Source organism: Mirounga leonina, unplaced genomic scaffold (genome assembly GCF_011800145.1).
Source record: "Mirounga leonina isolate KUSES-001 unplaced genomic scaffold, KU_Mleo_1.0 Mir_125, whole genome shotgun sequence".
NCBI classification, from domain to species: domain Eukaryota; kingdom Metazoa; phylum Chordata; class Mammalia; order Carnivora; family Phocidae; genus Mirounga; species Mirounga leonina.
Window position 1 is genome coordinate 79,504,682 of NW_023270305.1, and position 26,128 is coordinate 79,530,809.

General features: G+C 46.3%; 1 protein-coding gene across 7 annotated transcripts in view; it reads right to left on the reverse strand.

The window, feature by feature from the left end:
• EDAR (ectodysplasin A receptor) overlaps positions 1-26,128 on the reverse strand; it is a 107,461-nt gene that overhangs the window by 51,625 nt on the left and 29,708 nt on the right. Inside the window, exon 3 of one of the 7 annotated variants that reach the window (XM_035001926.1) lies at positions 5,117-5,229. The exons of 5 other annotated variants lie outside the window; for them this stretch is intronic. The gene's annotated coding sequence lies outside the window, so the exon portion shown is untranslated. Of the gene's footprint in view, positions 1-5,116; positions 8,659-26,128 lie in introns of those variants that run through there. One more of the 7 variants, XM_035001927.1, reaches the window with a different exon arrangement.

Genomic DNA, 26,128 nt, shown 5'->3' on the forward strand with positions numbered 1-26,128 from the left:
GGACCCTCCTGAGGTCACAGGGTCAGCATGAGTGGCTGAGCCCGGACACCTGGCTGCTGAGGCCACATCTTAACCCACAGGCCAAAGACAAGGTCCCCACCCTTGAGGAGCTGACATCTGGGGAAGCCCAGGCCCCATGGTGTCTCTGCTTATTGGCAGTTCTGACACTTTCCCTGGTAGAAAGAAGACAGGGTTTCCAGGATCACCAATGGTATACCAATTTGGTGATTTCAGGAAATTGTACCTTGCCTTCTAAACCAGAAAGTGCACAAGTCCAGTCTTGTAGCTCTCCAACCCTGGGAGCGGCCTAGGGAGTTGTGACTGTATCCACCGTGCCGCCTCACTGTCTGCGCCCAGGGGACAGGAGTCCTCACAGAGGACGAACGGCTGTGTGGCCATCAGCCAAAGCAAGGCAGTGTGTGTGGCTGAGCCCCTCCTGAGCCCACCCCCTGTTCTTGCTCTAGTGGAGCTCTCCGTTTATTCCAGGGGCCAATACAGAATGCTATGCCAATGAATCCAAGTACACAACGTTTAAAGACACCTTTTATTAGGTGTTTCATTACATATTACACTACTTTGGCAGTCCGAGTGCCATTTATTCCCATGCCAACAGCCCCAAGATGATGCCAAAGGATTTGGAACTAGAGTATGCTGGTATTAAAATTTAAAAAAATACGTTTAAAGCCTGGAAACCTGGTAATTAGAAAGAATATTAAATTCTCAAATAGAGAAAATGTCTCTTGAGTTTTTAGGGGAGCTAATTAGAGGTCGGGGTATAAAGAATGCAACTTGGTTTATTTGGACCACCAGTGTTTTAAATGCCAACCACCAAGAATGCCAGGAAAAAGAATCCGAAGTGATTTAAAAATAAAAATACAGGTAATAAAAATGATCTATATTTATTTTAAAATGCCATGGATCCCAAAGGGAGAAACAAAATATGGTATACACATGCAATGGGATACTAGTTTTCGTTACAAAGGGAGGAAATTCTGATGCGTGCTACAACAGGGGTGACCCTTAAAGATACGCTGAGCGAGCCACCAAGACAAACACCATGGGACTCTGCTGACATGAGGTCCCTCAAGTCATCAGATGGAGACAGACAGTAGGATGGTGGGTGCCAGGTGCTGGATGAGCAGGGATGGGGAGCTGGTGTGTCAAGGGGACAGAGTTTCAGGTGGGGAAGATGGAAGAGTTCTGGAGATGGGTGATGGTGATGGTTGCACAATGGTCTTTGTAAAGCTTTTGCAATCCTTGGGAGCTTCCCAAACAGAGTTTTGGAGATGTTGGCTTGGTCCAGTGTGTGGGCCTGTGACTCTGTCTACTTGTGAAGGTTTGTGAGGGGCAGCAGGCCATGACCACATGTAAGTACAGCTGTATAGATAAGCCCCCTGGGAAGGGTGAGCAGGGGGAAAGGGAAGAGGAGTGCCGTCTGGAAGGCCTTGCTTGACCAGCTTCATGGGGCAGGTAGGAAGTGTATGATGTGAGAAGGTTTTGAAGTGGAGAGAGGTGGGAATTGTGAATAAAAGCTTAACAGAACTTTCTCATAACAGGGATGTTGACCCCCCCACCCTGTGCTCCCATCTGACCTCTCCTCTATGTAATACACAATCAATCAGACTGATGATTACCAGCCGTGTGTGCATTTCCTCCATTTCTCTGCATTGTTATCGGAAACATCCACCCTTCAGGCATGAATGAGTCAGCCATTTGGGATGACCTCCAAATGCTATGTCTTTGAGGACATGCCAGCCTCCTCCTCCAGGCAGTCCTCCTCAGGACTTGGAAAATGTTCTTGGAGAGCATTCCAGGTGTGACAGGCAGTCAGGGTACAAGATTAACCTGGGTGCAGGTTCATTATTCTGATATTCTGAGGCCTTGGAATCCCCCCTGCCCCACTGTTTCTCCCTGTACTTTATGGAGGCTCTTCAGATAATCATTTCAGTACCTACTGGGCAGGGCAACTCCATGTGGTGTGATGGGAGGCAGATCCTGGGACCCACACTCAGCATCCACCTGAGCCGGGGCGGGGGGGTGGGGGGGCGGCTTGGGGAAACTTGTTGAACTGGATTGTGTATAAAGGTAACCCCCTGGAGACTGATGGCAGGATTATCCTGAGCACTAAGCAGTTCTTACAAAGTTCATTCTCTGTCCAGAGCCTGTATACTAAAAACTCTTCTATACACTTAAAAAGTGTTTATGTATTAAAAAGTAAAACTGGTGGGAATGTATATTGATGCAGCTGCCATGGAAAACAGTATGGAGATTCCTCAAAAAATTAAAGATATAATTACCATATGATACCATATGATGCAGCAATTCTACTTCTGGGTATTTACCCAAAGCAAAGAAAAACACTAAGTCAAAAAGATATCTGCACCCCATGGTTACTGCAGCATTCTTTACAATAGCCAAGATAGGGAAAAACCTAAATGTCCATCAACAGATGAATGGATAAAGAAAATGTGATACACACACACACACAACGAAATACTATTCAGCCACAGAAAAGAACAAAGTCTTGCCATTTGTGACAACATGGATGGACCTCGAGGGCATTATGCTAAGTGAACTAAGTCAGAGAAGACAGAGAAAGATAGATACCATATCATTTCACTTCTAAGCAGAATCTAAAAACAAACAAAACCCCACCTCAAACTCATAGATACAGAAAAGGGCTGGGTAGTTGCCAGAGACGGAAGTGGGGGGCTCTGAGGGAGATGCATGAAGGGGGTTATAACTCTGTCAAATAAATAAATAAAATCTTTAAAAAAAAAGGTACAAACTTCCAGTTATAAAATAAGTCATTCCTGGGGATGTAATTATAGCATGGTGACTACAGTAATAATACTGTTACTGTATATTTGAAAGTTGTTAAGACAGTAGATCTTAAAAGTTCTTATCACAAGAAAATAATTGAACTATGTGATGATGGATGTTAACTAAATGTACTGTGGAGATAGATCACTTTGCAGTACACACATATATATATTGAAACACTGTGCTGTATACTTGAAACTAATATAAGGATATGTGTCAATTACATGTCAATTAAAAAAAACTTTAAAAAAAGTAAAATGGTCTTGGAGTGAATTATTCTCAAGAGAGAATTTTTAAAATAGAGGTCTTCACATTTCTTTCATGTACTATGGATCACTTTATTTTCACCAGTGTAAGAAGCAAAAGTATTAAAGATACTCCAAGGACTTCACAGCCACACACACACACACACACACACACACACACACACACACCTACAAACACACACACATGCATACACTTGGAATGTCCACTTAATATTAGTAATGGTTATTGCTAGATGGGAGAATTAGGAATATTTTTCTTGCTTTCTTCTTTACACTCTTCTATATTGCTTGAATTTTTTTCTATGAGCATATACTATTTTGAATAAAAACAATAAATAATTATTCTAAGGGAAAAAGCAAAAGCACAAGAAATATCTGGCGATTTTGCTTTCTACTTACCGGGAGAACATGGCTGCCCTGAGCCTGGCTGTTCTGTCCTTACAAATAGTTGTATTTGGGGCCTGGACCCATCACTTCAGAATGACACTGCCTGGTTCATCCACTTACTCTAAGTGAATATCATCTTCCTGCTGCCATAGCTCCTCAGAAACCAGGGCACAACTTGTGATTAACTTTATCATAAAAATATATTTTTCCTAACAATTGTGATGAGATTCCTACTCTTTCCCTGTCATAAACAAGAATCATCTGAGGGTCGAGGACTGATTTGGGGCTGCGGGACACAATCACCCCAGCCAGAGAGCCCACTTGGGTGATGGCCTCCCCGCCCCCTCCAGCTCTGTATGGCATATGGAAAACGGATGTTCTCATTTCTTCCCAAACACCAAAGAGTGACTCACTTGAAATAATGACGTATGCAGCTTATGATTTATCATGGGCTAGGTCTTCATGCCGCCTTAGAAGCAGATGTGACTGGAAAATGACCTCAGAATAATATGTCCCTTCCAAATTAAATATTCTATGAGCTTACTGAGGCTAATGCCCTCATTTCCTTCAGTTTTTGAAGAAGCTAGTGTGTCTGGGAGTAGGTGGAATGCATCCCTCTAGAGCTGAGGAGATTGGTTGCAGCAAAATGGACAAGTCAATGACCAAATGGCCATATTCACTGAGCTCTGCCTGGGCCATGGTGCTGTGGGGAGGCGTGATTCTGATCGCAGGAAGGCGCTTCCCAGCTGGGGAACTGAATGTTACAGGCATAGTGAAATACTCAAACCTACAAGGCAAAGCAGACAATACCCTCCGAGACGTGTATTTCTTTCATGAGGGCTGAAGCCATTAAGACGTGAGACCAGCCAGGGCCAGATTAATCAGGGAAGTGCAAGTGACTGCTTATTCCTTCATGTTGCAGCGTAAAGTGACTCCCTATGGCATGTCATCAGGGCTCTGAGTGGTGCTTCTGAAGTGCCACGTGGCCTTTAGGCCTCACCTCTGCTCTTCTGGAACTTTCCCTTGCCTTCGCTCCCTTCTCAGGTCATGTTCGCCAAGTTCCCTGAACTGGAGACTGAAGTACTTAACATTTATCAGGGAGAACTTCGGGGATCAACACTTGTGAAGATGAGAAGTTGGGCTGCAAAAGCAGTCCCAAGAAAGACCTCAAAGAAGCCAGGCAGGGGGCGCCTGGGTGGCTCAGTCGTTAAGCGTCTGCCTTTGGCTCAGGTCATGGTCCCAGGATCCTGGGATTGAGCCCCGCATCGGGCTCCCTGCTTGGCGGGAAGCCTGCTGCTCCCTCTCCCAACTCCCTCTGCTGTGTTCCCTCTCTCGCTGTGCCTCTCTCTGTCAAATAAATAAATAAAATCTTAAAAAAAAAAAAAAAAAAAGAAGCCAGGCAGGACCTACAGAGTTGTCTTGAATTGGAGCAACGGGACCAGGCCTTTACATTCCCACATCAGTCAAGCACTGGATATGGGATGCCCCCAGGAGCAGGGGATAACCTTGGTGAGACAGCCTTCTTTCCCCAAGGATAGTGCCAGCTTAGGGGACTCAACTGTGAGCCATCTGCCATGCATCGTGGGGCATGGGGGGCACCCATTTCTTGTGCTTGCTTATCAGACTGATTAACCACCTACCTGGGGGTTTCTCAGGATCCTGAAGGGATTCTATGTACTTGGTGCTCTTCCTCAGTGGACTCTTATCATGCGGGAGGCCCCTCTTTCCCATTCTCCAGTCACCCCCACAGGACCTGTGTGTTCAGAATCATCTCAACATCCATCTTGCAAATATGTCCAGGCTAGTGGACCCTAATTCCAGTGCCCACACTACAGTACCATACTAGAGAAACCCTAAACTTAGCAGGTGATCACAAAGAGCTGAGCTATCAGTTATTTCTGTTATCTGGGCAGCACTGTGTCTGGGGTCAGACAAAAACTCAACCAGAAAGGCTATTATGATTACTTTGCTAACAGGTGGTGAATGTTAGAATCAAAAGGAATTCCCATATAAAGTACATCTTGATGGGAGGGGTTAGTCTTATCAGAATTTAAATATGGGCTTGAAATTCTTTGTTTCAAATCCTAGATATAATCCTGTTTATAGATACTGGCACACAGAGGTAACGTGGTTTAGAGGAAAGAGCACTGGACTAGGGTCCAGTGCCTTCAATTTTTTTAACTATAAAGTGAGCATATTATATTAGATCACTTCTAAATGTTCATCCAACTCTACTAGTCCATGAGGTTCTCTTAGATCTATGATATGCAGTGAAAGCTTTTGCCAACACTATTACCAGAACAAATACCCATGTTATGGACTGTCTTATTATATCCTGATTAATTCAACAAACATTATCATCCTTCCAGGGGCTGCTAGGGTACCAAAAGGAACATAAGGATGAGTAAGACACAGACTGGCTCTTGAGGTTCTTCCAGTCTAATAAGAGGGTTTAGACAACAGGCAAATGACCTTGAAAGTAGGACCAAGAATATTTCCATAAGGAAGCACAAACACCGTTTTTTTTCCCTTGTTATTGTTTGCTTTGCTTTTTTGTTTGCTTTTTGGGAGGAGATCAAAAGAGAGAAATTACATTGCTGGTTGGGCACACTGAAGAAAATTTCATGGATGAAGTGCGTTTGATATTGTCTTAAGAACCTGAGGCAGGGAAAAGAATTTTAGGTGTGGGCATGTTGCATGGAAGGGGCTAGGGTGGGGAGGTAGAAGGTGGTACTGGGGCAGTTTGTTTACTGCTTTGGTTGAAATGGTGTGTTCACAGGAAAGGTACTAGCAGATCAGGTTGGAAGGTAGTTTGGAGATTGATTGCAAAGGGCCTTAAATAATAGGATTTGGTTTTCTTCAACTAGACAAAGGTTTTCTGAACAACAGGAAAACATGATGTGTTGTTTTTTTTTTAAATCTCTCTTCTTCAGATTCCATTATCTCAGTTGATCTGAATTCAATTCACTGCCTCTTTCTTCTACGGTCTCCAACATGTTGTTAAGCCCTCTGGTGAATATTTCATTTCAGATATTGTACTTTCCAGTTCTAGAGTTCCATCTTTAAAAAATAATTTCACTTTCTCTGCTGAGAATTGCCATCTGTTCATTCATTACATCCAACTTTTCCCTTAAATCACTGAACATGTTGATATTAAATGTCCTAAAGACTTTGTTAATTCCAACACTTTTGTTGTCTTGGGGTCTGTTTCTATTGACTACTTTTTCCTGAATTATGAGTCACATTTTCCTTCTTCTTATGTCTGGTAGTGGTTTTGCTGAATGCTAGACATTATAATGATATGTTTTAGAGAATCTACTTCAGAAGAGTGCTGGGTTTCACTACAGTAGGTATAAATTACTGGCATGTTCTCTTAAAACTGTCAGGCTTGACTTCATTCTTTATTAGGGCAGGTCTATTTAGCTTTTTCTCTTTAGTCCTAACGCATGATCCTTATACCTAAGCATGGACTTTTGGGGGTGTCATTTGATGGCCTAATGTTCTCAAAGAGCCTTCTCCACCCCGGTTGTGCCAGCACTCCAAAATTTCCCAGCTCTGTGAGATTTCTGAACTCTGTTCAGCTCATAACCCTGTGGGAGCTGCTCTCTGCTGGGTTGTGCTGAGTCTTGGCCAAGGACCCCTCATGCCAGTTTATGGGGCTCCCTTCAGTGTAGCTCTTTCCTATATGGTATCTTGTCTTACAAATTCTAGATACATTATCAGCCCCAACTTCCAGTATCTGCCTTTTCATCTCAGTGAGATGGCCTCTCTGCTTGGCCTCACTGTGGTCTAGAAAGTGCCTCCCAGCAGAAAGCTGGGTGATGAATGTGTTTCTCTTCTCTTAAAGATCACAGCCCTGTGTTGCTTTTTGCCCAATGCCTGAAAAGAGTTAAAGTTTCATCCTATATTTGTCCAGTTCTGAAGTTGTTTTTGGTAGGCCAGGACACAGTAAAAGGATTCTTTAGGAAAATTAGTTTGATGGTGTCCTTGCAGGACAGCTGTGAGTGATGAGACACTGGAGGCGAGTATATGAAAATAAGGTCCTAAAGTAGGGTGGTAGCAATGGAAACAAAAAAGAAGCATCTAGAAAACTGGACAGAGGGGGCAAGCTGGACAGAAGAAAATGGTTCAGAGTTTCCGAATGTTTTCTCTGCTCTTTTACCATCATCTGTTTGTCCAAGAATCAACTGAAGTTGAACCAGACTGGTTCGTACAAGGGACAGAGAACATGGATAGTCTTTGAAATAATGCTTTTCTACAAACTACAAATGGGACACAGAAGATTGCCAAGATCCTTGCACTTCTCAGCTCTCTCCTGAAAAGCATGATAAAAATTCTAGGGCCAGAAAAACAGAATTCAAGGAGCCTCTCTGTGTAAGAGACTGTCCCGTCCAAGACTTCTTACTATTGTCACTCAGGAAAGTTGATGAAGAGAACTAACACTTGTGACCCACCAATTCCTTCACCACCTCCTTCTAAGATCCTTCAGTTACAGCAGCCCAGAGAGCACAGGAAACATTCTTATGGCATGAATTCTGTGTCTTGGACCATTTTCTCTTCAGAACAAGAATCCCAATCCAGAACCAGCAGGACGATGGTAGTGTGCTGGGCAGATGGTTATGGACCGAGACATAGGTTATATGGCTTGAAATTTCTGTTTATCATTTGAATGGTTCATGATTTAATTGAATTTCACAGATGTTCTGAAACCAACCTGCCCTCTCTCTTCCAAGTTTGGAGACCCTGCTAACTTTGGGTAAGTGTGGCCTCTACCCCATCCATGTGGCCATCCGCCCAGAAACTATACTTGGAAAAAGATTCCCTACCAACTCCTCTTGGCAAACTTGTGAAACATATGCTTTGTCTTTCTATTCCAGTCAGTGCCTTTCTCACTTAGACCTGTGCCTTGTATGGTGTTTTGCCAGCTCCCCGAATTCTGTTTTTACCTGCTTTCCTCTATGCATTCCCTCTGTGATTCTGATTCAGCCAGCTGTCACTAAGAAAATAATTTTATAGAGAAATTCATACAGGGTTGCAAGTGACTGGTGCATCTTTCCTAGGGAGGCACTCACAAACTGATTTGAATAATAGCATTAGAGGGTGATGATTATACATATAGGACCCTTAAGTCAGATTTCTTGGGTTCAAAATCTGGCTTGATCATTTACTAGCTATGTGACTGTGGGCAAATAATTTAATTATCGCTGTGTCTAAGTTGTCTCATTAGTACAATTATGCTACTAATAGGTCCTATCTCAGAATGCAAGAATTAAGTGAGATGATATGTATAAAGTGCTAACAGTGGTTGGTGCATAGTAAGTGTTAATGAATACAAACTATTTTCCAATTTTAGAAATTTTTTTGCAATGGAAAAATTGGAAAATAAAAGAAAAATACAAGAAATAAAAATCATAAACCATCCATTTTGATGCATTTTCTTTCAGTCTTCTATTTGCACATAGATATCTTTAAGAATGAAATTAGGATAGCAGTATACATGCTCCTCAGCGTTTGCTTTTTTTTCCTTACAGCTTTAATTATTCATAAACTACGTTATTTTTAATGGGTCCAAACTATTCCACTATATGGACGGACCATAATTCAATCAACAAATCCCCTAATATCTGATCTTCAGGTCATTTCCCAATGTTTACTATCACAAATACTGACCAATAAGCATCTTTAAGGCTGTCTGATGATATTCGATGATGATACTGATGCATAAAAGTACAATTATGAAGTTAAAGGCATGATGTGTAAGAACGACCCCCGTACAGGCATCCTTAATGACCCAGACATGACTTCTGGTTTAGTTCCGGGTAAGAACACAGTTTGCTTTTGAATACTGGGTGTTCCTGATGCCATTGAAATCACTTCATGTCCTCCACCTACTGCCCACCAGCTGTGCACTAAGTCCTTCAGATAGGAAGCTTCTGACATTTATCAGTCCCTCCAGGTAGACACTGCACATGGCGTTGTGCAAAGAGGTCCCATGGGGCGCTTTTCTGGTTAGATGGTTATGACCTGGCTGATGGACTGAAGTTTCCTTTGTAGATACCTGATTATGGGCAGCTCCTTCGACCTGCTCAGCCACCATCCTGCATCACCAGAATTTGCTGAAAATCTTTGGTTTATGATTTGTTTTGCATTTTTTTCTTTGTTCTGGACTTCTGCAATTAGGATCTCGGGTTCGTAAAGCCCAGCAGAGAAGGTGATGACTCCAACTGGCTGAATTTGCACTACTTTCTACAATCCCCCACTCCTGTTTCCTGAGCTGCGAGTGAGGGAACCAGCGTGGCTGCCACTGACAGCCAGTTCCAGCCACTCCAGGTCCCCACGAGGTATCCCAGTGGACTCCCAGGCGGCTCTTTGCCACTGGCATCTTGAGGCAGACGAAAGCCCACGTTGTTTGGTTTAGAGGTGGAGGCGATCCCTCTTACACTCACTTGGAGACCACAGGTCTTAGTCACCAGGTCAGGAAGTCATGGGCGGGGCTGCTGATGTTGCCGTTGGGAGTACACCTCATCGGTTCTGTTTGGGTTTTCCTAATAACGGTCCCTCAAACAGAGGCTCTAAGTGAAGTGGCCTGGCTGTGTTTAGTGTCTCCAGTGGGCTAGATGGTTCTGCCAGGTTCTACCTGCCATCCCAGTTTCCTCACAGCCTCTCAGACCAGAGCCACACACCTGGATGCATTTCAGCTAAGTGAGGAGAGATGTGTGGTGCCCCCAACTGCATTTAAAGCATAATTGATGGGGCATTACACACCATTTGACGTCCAAACCCCATCTTTCACCAGGCCTCCCGGAGAAGGCTGGTGGAGGGAGGACACCTCGTGATCCTTGCTTTTTAATGTATCTGAGGTATTCCAAAGGAAAGGATATTTGTTTTCCCTTTTGCTCCTCTAATTGATGCAGCTGTTGCCCAGCCTCATCTGCATTAAGCTAAATATTATGTCTTTGTAACGTTTTTGATCTTCATTAATTATAGCTCAGGAAAGCTGACAAAGGCAACCTGTCTCTTTAATATAAACAAGATTAATTGCATGGTTCCTGCAGAAAATGAACTACCAGCAGTTTAACAAAAAATGTTTGTCTTTAAGCAGCCTTTGGATAAAAAAAAAAAATTAAAACTGTTACAGGAAGTGCCAAAGCTGCCAAATTACCATGCCCGTGAGCCTCGCCCTCATTATCAGACTAAACGAACGAATGCACACACCCCTGCACTTTCATCCTCCTCCAGGCCCAAGGAAAAGAAAGGCGGGAGGAAAAAAGCACCTTTATACAAAGAAGTGTCTCTGAAGTCTGGAATGCACCCTGACTGTTTGAAGACAAGATTTATACCTGACACCTTTCCTTAAGCTCATTGTTGAGACTCGTCTGTTTTCAAATCAACCGCAGACTGACTGCTTGAGGTACTTCATCTTATAACGACCACATAATCTAAGATAAATACACAAGGGATTGCTATCACTTTCATTAATAACCATGAAATATTCCTTCCTTCAGCAGGTAAAAAAAGAAAATAAAAACAGGCAAATGCACTCAGTGGGCTGAGGTTGAAGGCTTGTGGGGAAGGGCTTACTTAGGGCAGGGGACAGAGGGCAGAGGGTGGGGGTAGAGGGTGGGGGTAGAGGTCAGAGGGTGGAGGCAGGGGTCAGAGGGTGAGGGCAGGGGTCAGCGGGTGAGGGCAGGGGCAGAGGGTGGGGGCAGGGGTCAGAGGGTGAGGGTAGAGGTCAGAGGGTAAAGGCAGAGGTCAGAGGGTGAGGGCAGGGGCAGAGGGTGGGAGCAGGGGGCAGAGGAGAAGAGGCAAGGAGCAGAGGACAGAGCAAAGTGTTCAGAAAGACTCGGACACAGAGTGCACAGCACACAGAGGGCAGGAAGGGCAGCTGGGGGCACTTCACACTCACTCCAGTGCTTTAGGACCCTCCCTTAGAAATGGCAAAACCAGGAGTCGGGCGCTTGTTTCTCTTGCCACTCGCCCCTGGAGTCAGAGGCTGAAGTGTGGTTCTTGAGCCTCTGCAGCTGGCCTCTGCTCAAATGGCCTGAGATATCAGGTGCTTCAGGAAACCTAAAAGCCCAAGAGGGAGGCTTATTTGGGATGCTGTGACCTTAAGGTCAGTCCGAAAGACCAAGGCGGGGTGTGAGCTCTCCAGGCTCACGGCTGGCTGAGAAAAGGCACCAGGCTTGGAGCGGGATGACAACAGAGTCGTGGAAGAATCTGGGAGCGACAGCCCCCTAATGACATACTACCCTCCTCTGGCCAGTGGGTACAGAGCGACCTCCGGCTGGGGGCTGAGGCAATTAGAATTGGCACGAACGGAGAATGGATGTGGTGCTCTCCAGGTCACGCTTGGAAAATGGGCAAGAGCCAGAGAATAATTTGTGTCAACATCTAGCTCTCTGTGGCTTCCCTGGAATTCCTGATTCTGAGAACATGTTGGAATCATGCCTAATATAGTGTGCGTATATGGGGGTGGGGGTGACTCAGGTGAAGCCAAGGTTTCTGTGAAGCCAAAGGAAGTCATCGCAAGGCCAAGTGTGGGCAGCGGGCTGACAAAGCTCCATGGATGCCTGTGGCCAGGGACCGGGGGACTCACATAGCCTAGTGGGTAGAAGAGAAGGGGACTTGAAGTTGGCAATCAGCTTCCTCAGCAAGCAAGCGGATGGAAAGGAAACATGAGTTTCCTGGTGTCTGTGGATGTAGTGAGCCAGACATCCGGAGGTGAGTCTAAAAAATGGAAACTAAACTGCCGTTTAGCTGGTGTTGAGAAAGTCCCAGGAAGGTGGGGCGTGGAGGGAAGAAGCGAGCCAACCTTGGTGTGCAGAAGCTCAAGTGTCATGTTCCCAGGCAAGAGGAGCCTGTCTCATGGAGTTCCCCCTGCTCTGGTCCAATCTGGGGTCCTCCTGATTTTTCATGACCAGAATACTGCATCTTTGAATGCTTGCTTTTCTGTGACATTCAAACCTGTGGTGAAATGACTCAGGTGTCAGGTTTCCCAGGAGCCCAGCTGCTGCCGTTGTCACCAGCCGAAGGGGAGCTGGGGCCTCGCACTCTGGGGTGTCCGGCCAGGCCAGCACCTAGGTGTGGGGTGCACCCTGAGCACTCAGGTCTGGGTGCCCAGTGAATGGCTGCAGTCCTCTGGGGCAGTCACGGTGGGCCACTGGCCTCACAGAGGTGACCAAGGCTGGGGCTTTCCTCAGAGTATGTCTGCATGTTATTCCACAGCCTGGCATAAAACACTGTATGAAAATGAGGAAGGTGAGTCTTCTGAGACACTGACTTTTCCAAGGGTCTGGCCCCATGAACCCGAGTCTTTTGAACACATGTACACATAGGCACATACACATATAACTGGAATAAAAGATTTACAAACCATCCTTTCTACCTAATATTTCCCACTATGTGATTCAATGTTATACTACGTATTCCATTCCATTAAAAAGAATAAACACTAGTCTTGACCCACAGTATCAACTTCATGATGCCCTAAGGGGAGGCAACTGGCAGTTTGACAAAATGCTGCCCTCCAGGGAGCAGGTTGCTAGCTCTCGACTAGCAACCAGGATTGAAGGCAGCTCATAGGAGGGACTTACTGATGTGACACAGTGCTAAGTAGATGGGAGTTGGGAGGGTGGGCCCTAGTCCTGGTTCAGCCTGGCTACCTTAGGCAACTGCCAGTCTCTCTGGGCTCATTTCTCCATTGGTGGAGATCATTGCAGTGGATTCCCCAAAATTCTAACCCTGTGTTGGGACCTGACTTGGTGCTTTCCTGGGACACTGAACAAAGAACAGGTGATCGGTACCTTAGAATTTTTAGTGAAGGATGGGTTGAGCTCACAACAAGGTGATGTTGGTGGTGAGTGCCTTTACAGACCACCGTTATGCTCCTCCAAAATACTTGGTATCTGACTTTCTTACAGCCAGATCATCAAGTGTGTCTCCTAGAACTTTTTAAGGAGCTTGAGGAAGCAGGTGGGCTACACACGTCTGTCTCCACTGCCCTCCCAGCAAACAGAACAATGGACCATGACCTCATTCATCACTCAGCCTCATTGACATTTTTTCATAATTCTCTGACTATAATAACAATACATACTAATCGTAGGAAGTTTTCAAATATGTAAAGTTATAAAGAAGAAACCTAGAAAGCACTTGTAGTCCTACCATCCAGAAATATTGAGATTTTGATGTTTCCTTCTATCTTATCTTATCTATCCATCTATATATCTAATCGAGAATCATTTTGCACATAGAGTTTTGTATCCTTTTTGCTTAATAATTTAATGAACATCTCCCTTTGTCATGAAATATTCTCTAGGAGCAGAGCTGCATAGTATTCTACCACATGGATGTCCCATGAGTAGTAAACCCATTCCCCAAGCTCTTTCACTGTTATAATCAATGTTACACTATACATAACTCACACAGTGCAAGGAAATCTAATCCTTTCCTTAGGATAAATTCCTGGGGACAGAATTGTTGGGTCAAAGATCCACAGATGTAGGAGAGCTCAGCCACCTTATGGTCCCTCCCTCAATGCCTCTCCCAGCAGGTGGGGAGCAGATTCTGCAGAATGGCCACCACCAAGGACTTCTGGTGGTCCCTGACTAGATTTTGCAGTTGTAGAGGGAAGAAGAAAAACGAGCATGATTTGTAATGACAGAAACAAAGAATCAGAGTGAAGCAAGGGAGCACCGTCCAGCTCTCTCCCTTCTAGACAAGCAGAAGGGAAGTCCTCATGGAAGGAGGCTAGAGCCTAAGGTCACACCTCTGCCCGCAGGAGCCACCAGCCCTGGGCTTTCCTGGCTGTGGTCACTCAGATGGGGGCTCCAGCATCCCTGGAGGCCAGCCACCCCCATCACAGCCTGGCCTCTCCCAGTGGATCTGCTGTAGCTGCTTCTCTTCCCACGGGCTCAGCTGCTCTGAGACTCACCCAGGAGAGCTGGTGCCAGGCCCTCATCTGGAATCCTCCCAAGAACCCTTTCTGTGGTGGACTTGTGCAATGGGATGCCTGGAGCAGAGGGGACCCAAGAGAGACAAGCCAAGTTCTTGAGGAACAAACATTAGATTTATATGTCATAGGTGGGGCTACCTTTTTTGTTATGGTGATTCTAAGAAGAACAGATATTTATATTAAATGAGCATCCACTGGCCGGTGTTAACAACTGTTTTCTTTTCTGAACTCTGGGGGTCAAAATGAACTTATTCTCATGCAAGGGGTCCTGGGCCCAGTTCTGCAGCCTGAGTGTGCTGGGCTCACTGCCTCATGAGTGGTCACCAGGCTGGGAAAGGACAGAGGCAGTGTGTCCGTGTTACGTGTGGCCAGGCCAACTCTCATTTTTCCAAGCTTATATTTGTACGAAAACCCCAGCTGTGTTCAGGGAAACCAAGGAAGGGAAATGCAGCTGTAGGATGAGTCATGAGCTATTTCTCCCAACACCCTGTCTCAGAATATAACAGTTTGGATGAAATCCCGGAGAGATTTTCTCCCCGTTGGACTTTGCCTGTAAAGCACAGAAAGGAAATCTACAAAGACATCCAAGTGGAGTATGAACTCCGTCCGGGGCCAGGACATGGGACGCTTTCAAGGCACCCCCACCCTGGCCTTTCCTTGTGGTTCTGAGAATCCACAAAAGCACACGGCCCACTGCAGAGAGTCGCGTTCATTCCTTTAAGCGCTTCACACATACGAACCCAAGTTACGTCTCATGACAATCCTATGAAACAGGTTGGTTTTATTGTGCCTGTCTCACAGATAAAAGAAACTGAGGATTAAAGAGGTTAGGTGAATTGTCTATGTTCAAACAACCAATACTAAGTGATGAAAAAGGAAGTCCAACCAAGACTTCCCACCCAAGGCCCACGTTCTCGCCAGTGACCAGGACGCCACTTTCCCGCTTTGCCGCTTTTCCGCTTCCCAGAATGACGACCGTGCACACACCTCTCAATGCCACATATACCACCCTTCTGTCCAAGACCCTGAACACAAATTCAAAGATCCTCACTTTTCTGTGGTTGCATTAAAGGTCCACAAATAATCCCAGTATTTTCCAGGAGAACTGAAGGCAGCAGAGATGCCAAGGAAAGGGGTTTGCCGACTATGGTTGCCATCTCCTACCTCCTGCCAGTCCTTTCAGCAGCAACGGTCAATTGAACTGAACAAAATCCCGTGGCTCTGCATGCCAGTCAAAATCAGTCCCTGCCGCGTGCAGTTCCCAACTCCTTGTGCCTTCCCTAACTTCCATCACTGGTGCTGTGTGCTGTGCCTGAACCCCACAAGAGAGATGCTTTAGTTTTAGAAAACTGCATTGTGAAGCTTTGTGCTATGTATTCTTATTTGAGATTCCATGGCAATGCAAAATGGTTGCTGTAAGTAAAATACCATCATGAACTCTAAATTTAGTAAAACCGGGGTTCTTAGGAGCTGGGAGGAGAAAATTCACTTTGCATTGAAAACCTGTCCACAATCCGTTTCTAGGGTGTTAAAGAATGCAGACACTCTTGAATTGAAAAAGATGTGAATTGTAAGAGCTGCAAAAGGACCTTTTAAGAAATTAACCTATTTGTTCTGAGATAACTATAGCTTCACATGCAGTCATGAGAAATAATGCAGAGACCTGGTGTCTTCTTTATCCCAATGGTTTGATCTTGCAAAATTATAGTGTAATATCGCCCTCACATCAGCTGTTGACATTCATGCAGTCAGGATGCAGATCAGTTACGAGAGGACTTTTTAGAGACTGTTTTGTAAAACTCTATCATCTGCAGCAGCAGGTTGTGGTTTCAACAGAAGAATGAATCTGGGGGCTCTTCAGGACATTGTGATGAATTTAGGGCAATTCCCAGGCTGAGGGTCTCATAGAAGTGCCCAGCCCTGACCTGCAAACTACAAATGAGGGGCCCCTTCTTTCCGTAAGTTCTACCCTTCTCCCGAAAAGATGTGGGCAGAGGGAAGACAGTGGGAGCTGGCTGGAGGGATGTCCACACCCTGTACTGACAGTGAACTCCAGCGCTGACCAGTCCCACACTCACTTCTCAGATCCTCTTCCTTGGCCGTAAGATGGGGCAGCTGAGCCTGGAGCTGCCCAGTATGGTGGCCATTATCCACATGTGGCTGCTGAGTGCTTGAAACATGGCTAGTGTAACTGGACCTGGATTTTTAATGCCTATTAGCTTTAATCAATTAAATATAAAGCCATGTGTGGCTAGTGGCTACGCCACTGGGCAGGACAGGAGAGGGTCTTTCAGATTCCTTCCTCCTCTCAGATGTTTTCTAATTACAATATCTAGGCTTATCCAGATGATCCCCCCTCCCCTGCCCCGCTGTGGTCTTCCTGTGAGACGGGGTGAGCCTTACCCCTGAGGAGGTTGAGGTTCAGAGAGTTCCAGGATTTTTCTGAGGTCCCACTGGTGAATCGTGCTAGAGCCCGCTGCACACCCCAGGTCATGTGACTCAAAAGCAACCCCACCAACATAGTACTGTGATTAAAAAAATGGACTCATGCAACTGTTCATCCTTCCCCTACACTGAACATGAAACCCAAAATATGGGAAATAAAAGTTCATATTCTAACTAAGAGAAAGTCAGGCACTTTTGGGGGGAAAAAAAAGCAAAACATGGTAACCAGTGACTAAGGATGAGATTTTGACAACTCAGACACTCCTATTTAAAGAACCAGGTTTCTGTGAGCAAAATGGAACAGCAAATAGCAAACCACTCTAGAAAGAAAAACATTGAAGATAAATTCATATGAAAGCTCACAAAATAAAAGATTCACGCTGTTTCCCTTAAGCTGAGCTCTCGGCTCATTCAGTGGTGGCATGAGCCCATGGGTGGGCTTCCCCCGGGAGACCCATCCTTCATCATGAGCCTACAGAGAGCGGCAGATACAGCACGTGTGGGAGAAATTCTTCAAACGATGTAGCACAACAGAAACATACTTAACAGCGTTTTGAGAATAAGGAATAATTTATTCACTCTAATTAAATCCTATAAAGTTCAGCTTAATACTCTCTATATTTTGAATACCATAAGGTTCTTTACCTTCAGTAACACAACCTGCTTGTTTTACACTAATTCCCTAAAAACTTACTCCTTATTTCACATTCCCCCATTTAAATATTGTCCCACAAATCATGTGTTTGTGTGTATGGGTAGGTGTTACATCTTTTAATGATCATAAATGTCCCAGTTTGTTTCCCCAGATACAGGTCTTCTGGTGAGAGAAAGAAATGGCAAACACAGGAGGATCCTCAGAGGGCTTTCACCCCATAAGGATTTTCTCCTCCTGAGCTCCACAGACTTTAGAGGGATTTGGATATTTTCCTCTTACCTTTGGATGTCTGTGTACTTCTTTCATTTCCCTTCCAGTGACTGCCACAGTTGAAAGTCTCCTTCGCTCTACCTTGGGGTTTATCATAATTGAATGTTTGATGTAGGAGAGGTGTGGCTTTCTGTACGTATTGGCAGGTGAAGAGAGGGAGGCTTGAGGTTTTATCACATCACAGATGAAATTCAATATTGAGGCCTTTCAAGTCTCACAGCCCACCCTCCAAACCCCTCCCTGAACTCGCCCTCCCTTAGTACTCCGTCACCCCCAGGCCAAGATATATTTCCTGAAAACCGGAAAAACCAGGTACCAGCAACCTCAGATCAGTGCTAATTAAATTAGGTTATAAAATTTGGGCCCAGTTCCCTTATCTGTGAGTGACGCCTTCCCCTTTCCAGCTGGACTCCGAGTGTGCACAAGTAAAGCATCTGACATCACCGTATCCTTGGGTCTAAAGCACTTGGAGCCATTAGCACATCAAGGTGTTTAGATCAGACTAACTTTGATGTAATCCCCTCCTCCTGGTCTTTTCTGTCCCTGCTTTCTTCTCATGAATTAAACTCCAAGTATTCAACAACAATTTTACTAGCTGCTCTAGTTCCATCTTTGTCATGTCTATTATTAACGTTTTTAATTGGGTCATCTTTACAATGAATGTACGGGCTGTGGTGAAGGAGCTAGGAGTGACATTAAGTCACCCCGAAACTTTAAGATGTACAACAGCACTGGAGGCCCACCGAGGGTTAGGTCCCCTGGGACAGTGTTCCTCATGGGGCACAGGAATTCCCACTATGTGACGTCTCACTGGTCCTGTGGGGCCAGAGCATGGAGCCTGTGACCTCAGCCATACATCGTACCCCTTCCTTGAGACAATGCCAAGAGCCTCTGAGGAAGAGACTGTCTTTCCTCCGGATAGCAGTGATTATTAGAGTTCTACTTCGCTAGTTCATCCCAGTAGTAAGAGAACCCATCTGGTTTCAGGAGCACCGAGCTACAGCATTTTGTTATAGCGCTGCTGAGAGAATAAGCCTCTGCACTGTTGGCCCTATGGGGGGGCCTTCCTCCCAGCTCCCTGTGAGGGTCCACGCTCCAAGTCCAGGAGCTGGCCCTAGAGGGCAGCAGTGGGAGGACCGGCCTCCTTGGGACCGGGAGCACTGGTGGCCACGTGGGACAAACAAATCCACTAACATGGTACTCAAAGCCAAAGTGGGTAGAGAAGCAGGGAGCAGAGAGCAGGACCCCCTTCACCAGGATCTCCCCCACCGGCACCAGCCCATCTTGTATTTTTGAGATCAAGTCCCTGGGATAATCAGTGGTGGGTTCATATTTCACAGAGAAAATCAGAAAAAAAAAATTAAGAATATCAAAGGCTAGACTTTTCTTTTACTTCAGTATTTCATGTTCTCCCCGAGGCTGCAGTGACTGCTGTGGAAAATATGGTTGGGGGTTTGCAGGTAAGAAAGAGAACAGAGGAAAGGCGAGGCCCACTGCTCTCAGGTCTTTAAAGTTAGTGTTTACGGGTTTCTTACTTGCTTTTCATTCTTTTTTTATTATTATTATCAAAGAGGCTTATAACAGTCCTGTGTGCAGCAAGTGACTTCCTGATTCTTCTGCCCAAACGAGGCGGCTATAAAACCTGAAAAGAACTGGGTGCTGTCCATGCATGGAAAAGTGGGTCTTTGTAGAAAAAGTTAAGGTGAGCTTGATCTTTTAATTGGTTCACTTCTACGTCATAAACCATTTTCTTTCCTCCTTTCCCTCAGAGCTCCAGATAACACCATCTATTGGATAAAACTAGACCATGGATTTCTGTTTGTTTGGGGGCTTCATGTGTGGATTTTTAAAAAAGGAAAATAAGAGCCCATTAAGATAAATTTCTCCTCGTGTCACAATGTTACTGAGAGCAGCAACCTGAGGGACAGAAAGTGGAAGCCCCCAGGGATCAGCAAGCCTAAGGCGTGTCGGAGAGAGCTCTGGGTGACGGAGCCCCCGCCCAGCAGCTGCAGCTCAGAGAGCAACCAGTGCTCAGGCGGGGGCAGCACCGGCGCTCACACCCACAGCTGGACAGACACCTAAGAATAGAGCCACAGAGCCTGGGCCATAGAGACAGTACGCAGATGTGTTGCTGAGCGCTGACCATGAGACCAACCATCCCACGGTCCTGGGTTTAAAACAGAATCCTGCATCCCAGAAGCCCCCATCCTGCACACCCCGGGCACTATGCCCAGGGTGACACACACACCATCTCATTTGACTTTCACAGAACAACCGGAGGGACGTGCTGTTATTGATCTCACTTTACAGATGAGGAAACTGGGGCTCAGAGAGGCTAAATAACTTCTTTAAGGTTATAATAGCCAGCAAGCGGTGGATGAGGAATGTTAACCCACGCTGGGTAACCCTAGTGCAGGCATTGCTCCCATCTCTTGAATGCAGGTGGGCTGGTGAGCATTTCACTCCACTCTGGCATTTGGATGCACACCACCTCCAGGTGGGCCGCAGGGTCAGCAACTTTCTACAGATTAGGAGCCAGAACCTGCTGTCTCCTCAAAGTGTGCTGTGTAGACCAGCTACATCAGTATCACCTGGGAGCTTGTGAGAAACACGGAATCTCTGTCTTCCTGGACCTATAATAATTAAAATCTGCACTTCAGTGAGATTCCAGGTGATTCAGACACACTGGATTACCTGAGGAGGAATGGATTTGAACACAGGTCTCCAAGCTCTTTTGGGTTGCACATCCTTAATAGCAAAAAGACTGAGTAAGCATCATTTATATGTGACATCCTATTATACCTATTATACTAAGATACTATGTACATTGTAAATATAGATACAGAAAGTAAAAGCATGAGGTTAAGATGAAAAAAGCAATATTTATTTGCTAATGGTGCAAAACTCCTTATGGTTGTTAAACTTTGAAAACCAGGGTTGTAGCTTTCCATGTTAGCAACGGGCAGGTTTTTCTGAGCCCCTGTGTCTCCTTGGGGCTGAAGCGAGGATGCAGGAAGAGCCTTCCTGTCACCAGCCCTCTGGGTCCTGCCCAGCCCCCCAGGCAGGCTGGGTGGAGGGCCTTTTGGAGAGCAGCACCATGGGCTGCAGCATTCTGGCCTGAGTGAGGCCTCACTGTCCATAGTCCCCTGGTAATAGCCAAGGGGATTTCTTTTCTTCCTAGGGCCTATTCCCTTTAGCCCTCTGGGTCACCCTGACCTAAAGCTTGACCCCGATCAAAGAACCAACACTTGGAAATAATGCAACCTGGAAGGGCAGTGTGGCCCACCATGACGAAGGACTGCCCAAGATGACTTAACTCTCAGGTGAGGGTACCTGGTGGGGCTTTGCTATCCACTATTTGGAGGCCACGTCACTGTGAGGTTACATGTCAGCTTGCAGATTTTGGCCTTGTAGAAAAGGTAACCCCAAAGATTACAATTTCATTGCTCTGTAGGACTTTAAGTAGTTTTGTTATCCTAACATTCTTTTTAAAAAAATGCCTCTAAGCATCCAGTTCCTCAGATGCTTCTGGAAGCAGCTTTGCCACCTCATGGGCCCCGTCACTAATGAGCAGAATAGATCCCTGACACACACTCAGTTTCTGCTGTGTAAGAGTCATGGTTTTAGCTCCTTGACGAGTAGATTCTACAAGGCCCAGTGAAGAACACACATCTGCCCCTCTAGCTCCTCTTCATCTCAGTTATCCAGCACTGGCTTTGAGAAACGAGCCCTCTGGTCTGATGTGCCAAAGAGAATGCTCGAGGTCCAACTTAGTCTGCCAGATGGCCTTCCTTTACTTCTGTCCTCCCTGCCCGGGTCGCAACGCCTCCCCCCATTTTTAAAGATACACAGTTAGATTCTGTTTTTCCAAGACCTCTTTTGAAATTACCCATTTTCCTCTTGGTCTTGTTTTTGCTGCTATTGATTTGTACGACTCAGAAATGTAGCAGCGGAAGACAGATTGGCTTACGCCTCCAGTGAGGAGAGAAGAGTCAGCAAACTCATGAATCGTGCATTTGTCAAATGTTTGCGGGGCCAGGAGCCCTGCTAGGCCTCCAACAACAGGTGGGTCACACCTTGGGGACCCAGTGGGGATGTCCACAGACAATTATACAATTCAGCGAGGGCTATAAAGTGGAGTGATTCTGTTTCAATTTAGCTGTTTATTCCATTTCTCAGACTAATTTTTGACTGAGTACAGGAATTTTACCTTGAGTCATTTAAAGAAATTTATTAACTGCCTAATAAATGCACAGCACCATTTCAGTGCTGAAAGAAAGACAAAAGAAGTGAAAGATGAGTAAGTCACAGTCCCTCACCATCCGGCTGGAAAGACAGAAACACGTAAAAAACTGAAATAACAATGCCCGGCAGAGTGTGATTAAGAGCAAAAGAACAGCCAAGAACAGGTCGTGAGGGATCCACAGAGGGTAAAAGAAATGCCAGCCCGGGGCGCCTGGGTGGCTCAGTTGGTTAAGCGACTGCCTTCGGCTCAGGTCATGATCCTGGAGTCCGGGGACGGAGTCCCGCATCGGGCTCCCTGCTCGGCAGGGAGTCTGCTTCTCCCTCTGACCCTCCTCCCTCTCATGCTCTCTGTCTCTCATTCTCTCTGTCTCAAATAAATAAATAAAATCTTTTAAAAAAAAAAGAAATGCCAGCCCGGGGAGCTTCAGGGGAAGTTAGCATCTGATGCGTGTCACAGAGACAACACAGACTTTAAACACAGGAGGAGCGAAGAGGGACAGCTGCTCCTGGAGGGCACAGTGGTGCTAAGGCTCGCGTCAAAGTGGATCTGGCCTTTGGGGTGATGCGCAGAGCCCCGCGCTTCCCTGTGGGATGGGAGGGGTGCGGGCGGGTTGTGGTGAACCCTGGACGGTGAGCTGCAGGGAGCGCACCTTGCAGTGCCGTGCTGCCCCGGCCTAGCACCAGCATGCCAAGCAGCATGGGAGCCGGCAGGAGCGGCAAACTTGTCCCCACCTCCTCCGAGTCCAAGTCTCATTTTCACAGGGCTCCCGGTGGTGCACCTCAGGATCTGAGAAGTACTGGTAGAAACTCTGGTTCTAAAATCAGTGAGTCATGGAGGTGAAAATTCCAGCACAGGGAATGTAGTCGATAATACTGTAATAATGTCGTAAGGTGACAGATGGTAGCCACTCTTACCGTGGTGAGCACCACATAATGTATAGAAATGTTGAATCACCATGTTGCACTCCTGAAACTAATATAACACTGTATGTCAACTATACTTCAATTTAAAAAAATTTGAAAAATACTTCATTAGGATGTGAGGAGCCAGGAGCATGTGTAATCAGTGACAAGACAAAGGAACTATTTCAGGACTATTAATCTGTTAATGGAAGAGAACCTGGAAGCCAGAGTTCAACTAGGAGTCTGTTTCAGGGGCTGAGGAGAGGCCCGGGGTCGTCCCAGATCTCCTGGGTTCTGAGAGAGGGCATGGCACATGTGGACGCGGCTGGACCGGCCCTCAGGAGCCAGGCTGGGGTTGGGAGGCTGAGTGAGTGTGGTCAGCTCACACACAGCAGTGAGCCCCGGAGTCAGGCCTAGTTCTGACGGAAGAGAGTAACCAAGGAGGAGCAGGACTTCTGCTAAGAACTGAGGTTCTGAGAATCTTTCCGTTTCTTCCTATTCAGAGGACAGGGAGAGGACCCAGCAGAACAAACAGAAAAACCATGAGAGAAAGAAGAAAAACTAGGACGATGGTTACTTGCAGCTTTCATGAAAAGAAATTTTACTAGAATTTCCATAAGCCTAGAATTTCATGCCATTAACATAAGTTCAGAAAGCACATTTTAATTTGTTAGTGGCGCCAATAAAAGCAGGCTCACTAAACAATAAAAGCATCTTGGGAATACACTATAAGACCAAACAAATACAAATAATAGATTTGCTAATTCTTTTCTTTCCCTGTGGAAAGAACTACCATTCAGTTAAACAAACTAACTTATGAAAGACTTCCACAGATCACAGAAGGACCTGGGCTTTCTGCTTACCTTCTGTGTTGCTGCTGGAGGAACGGGAGGGAACGATGTCATGGCTGTGACAGTCCAGGCAGAAGTCAGTGGGTCACCTGGGATACTCTTCACCACCTCAAACTCAATTCCTGGTACGTCCTGTCTGGGCCACATATTGGGCACTGAGGTCTTGGGGTGCTGGTTACATTGCCATGCTATGTCTTCCACTCCAGCTAGATTCTTTGCTCCTTGGGAATGGGAACTGTCCTTGTACTTCTGCACCTTTCTCCCAGCAACTGAAACTTGCTATTCAAATGCACTGTATTACCCGGGACTTTGTTAGAAATGCGGAATCTGAGGCCTCACTCCAGACCCACAGTATCAAAATCTGCATTTTTTTAAAGATTTTATTTATTTATTAGAGAGAGAATGAGAGAGAGAGAGAGAGAGAGAGCATGAGAGGGGGAAGGGTCAGAGGGACAAGCAGACTCCCCGCCGAGCAGGGAGCCCGATGTGGGACTTGATCCGGGGACTCCAGGATCATGACCTGAGCCGAAGGCAGTCGCTTAACCAACTGAGCCACCCAGGCACCCTCAAAATCTGCATTTTTAACCAGATCCCCAGGTGATTCAGGATGTTCAAGGCTATGACTCTAGAACACCAGTTCTCAATCCTGCCTGCACAATGGCATCATGGGGGGAGATTTTAAAACTGTGGAACTCCTGGGCTCCATCCCAGACCAATTAAAGCTGGTTTTCTTGGATGGGTTCCAGACACCAGCATTTTTTAGAAATTCCCCAGGTATTCTAGTATGAGGACAGGAATCGAGAAGAGAGCTAGACACAGAGTAAGAACTGAATAAATGTTTAGTTAACAAATACATAGCATGAATGAATGGTAGGGCATGAGGGTCGAGGGGAGGCTCTGAGGCATCTGGTCAGCTCTCTGATTTTACAGAAGAAACCGAAGCCTCCAGATTTGAAGTGATTTGCCCAAGGTCACATACTAGTCAGAGATAAGCTAGTATCAGAAATCAGGTGTGCTGGTTTCAAATGTGTACATAAACTCTGACATCGACTTCAGAAGGTGGAACCTATGGGACGCCTGGGTGGCTCAGTCGGTTAAGCGGCTACCTTCGGCCCAGGTCATGATCCCAGGGTCCTGGGATCGAGTCCCACATCGGGCTCCTTGCTCAGCAGGGAACCTGCTTCTCCCTCTCTCTCCCTCTGCTTGTGCTCTCTCTGTCAAATAAATAAAATCTTAAAAAAAAAAAAAAAAAAAAGAAGGTGGAACCTAATTCTCCACCCTGTGAGTATGGGCTGATCTTAGTGACTTGCTTCCAACCACCAGAAAAAGCAGAAGTCACCGTGCACTGCCTCAGAGCCTGGGTCATAAAAGGCACTGCGGCTTCCTGCTTGCTGTCTTGGATGGTGCAGCTGCTGTATCGTGGGGACACTCAAGCAGCCCGTGGAGAGGCTCACACAGCCAGGATGTGAGGCCATCTGCCAGCAGCCATGCAGGCAAGCCTCCATAAACGTGGCTCCCCGGCCTCCATCGAGTCTTTAGATGGTGTGGCCCCAGCGACTGCAACCTCTGAGCCACTCCCCGAGCCTCACCCTCCAAAATGGTGCGAGATGGCAAAGGTCTGTTGTCTGAAGTTGCTAAGTGTTGGGGTCGTTTGATCTGCTTCACCTGTGAGTCCTCTACTCTGTCGGCCATGCCCTGGTGAGACATCCCTGTGGCATCAGGTTCTGTTCCACAGAACTTAAATAGACAGACTGACCCGGGTTCTTTAGAAGCTTCAGGTTTAAAGCAGACAGTGACAATGAAATCTACACACAGAGGGAGGCAAGGCCCGACAAAGTGTGGTCACCCAGCCCCAGCCCACACAATCATGCTGTGGTTTCCACTTCTTTCTGGAAGCCCCTCAGGCATCTGCCCTGCCCTTCTGGCTGGCTTCGGTGACAATATCCGAGCCACAGCCCCTTCCAGCCCTGCCAGGCTGTGGGAGTGCTGGCTGGGGGCAGGGCTGGGTCAGCCTCGGGCAGCTTCGGAGAACAGAGACACAACCTTGGTTCAGAGCAGGATGTCTGCCCTGCATGCCAAGTGTTGGCAGAACCAGCATCTGAACAGGGTGGATGGATTTGCCCCTACTCGGCCTGTCTTGTAGCCATGGCTGTGATTGCATTGGGCTGGGTACTTGTCCGGCTAATTTGAAAAGCAAACAAACAACACCCAGCTGATCGGTTAATGACCAGACAACGGCCGATGGCCCAGAAACTAGATGCTGAGACTCAGGAAGGGTGTGAGAAAAGGTGGTGGCCACGAGGCTGCCTGCTGCCGCTGGTGGGTCTAT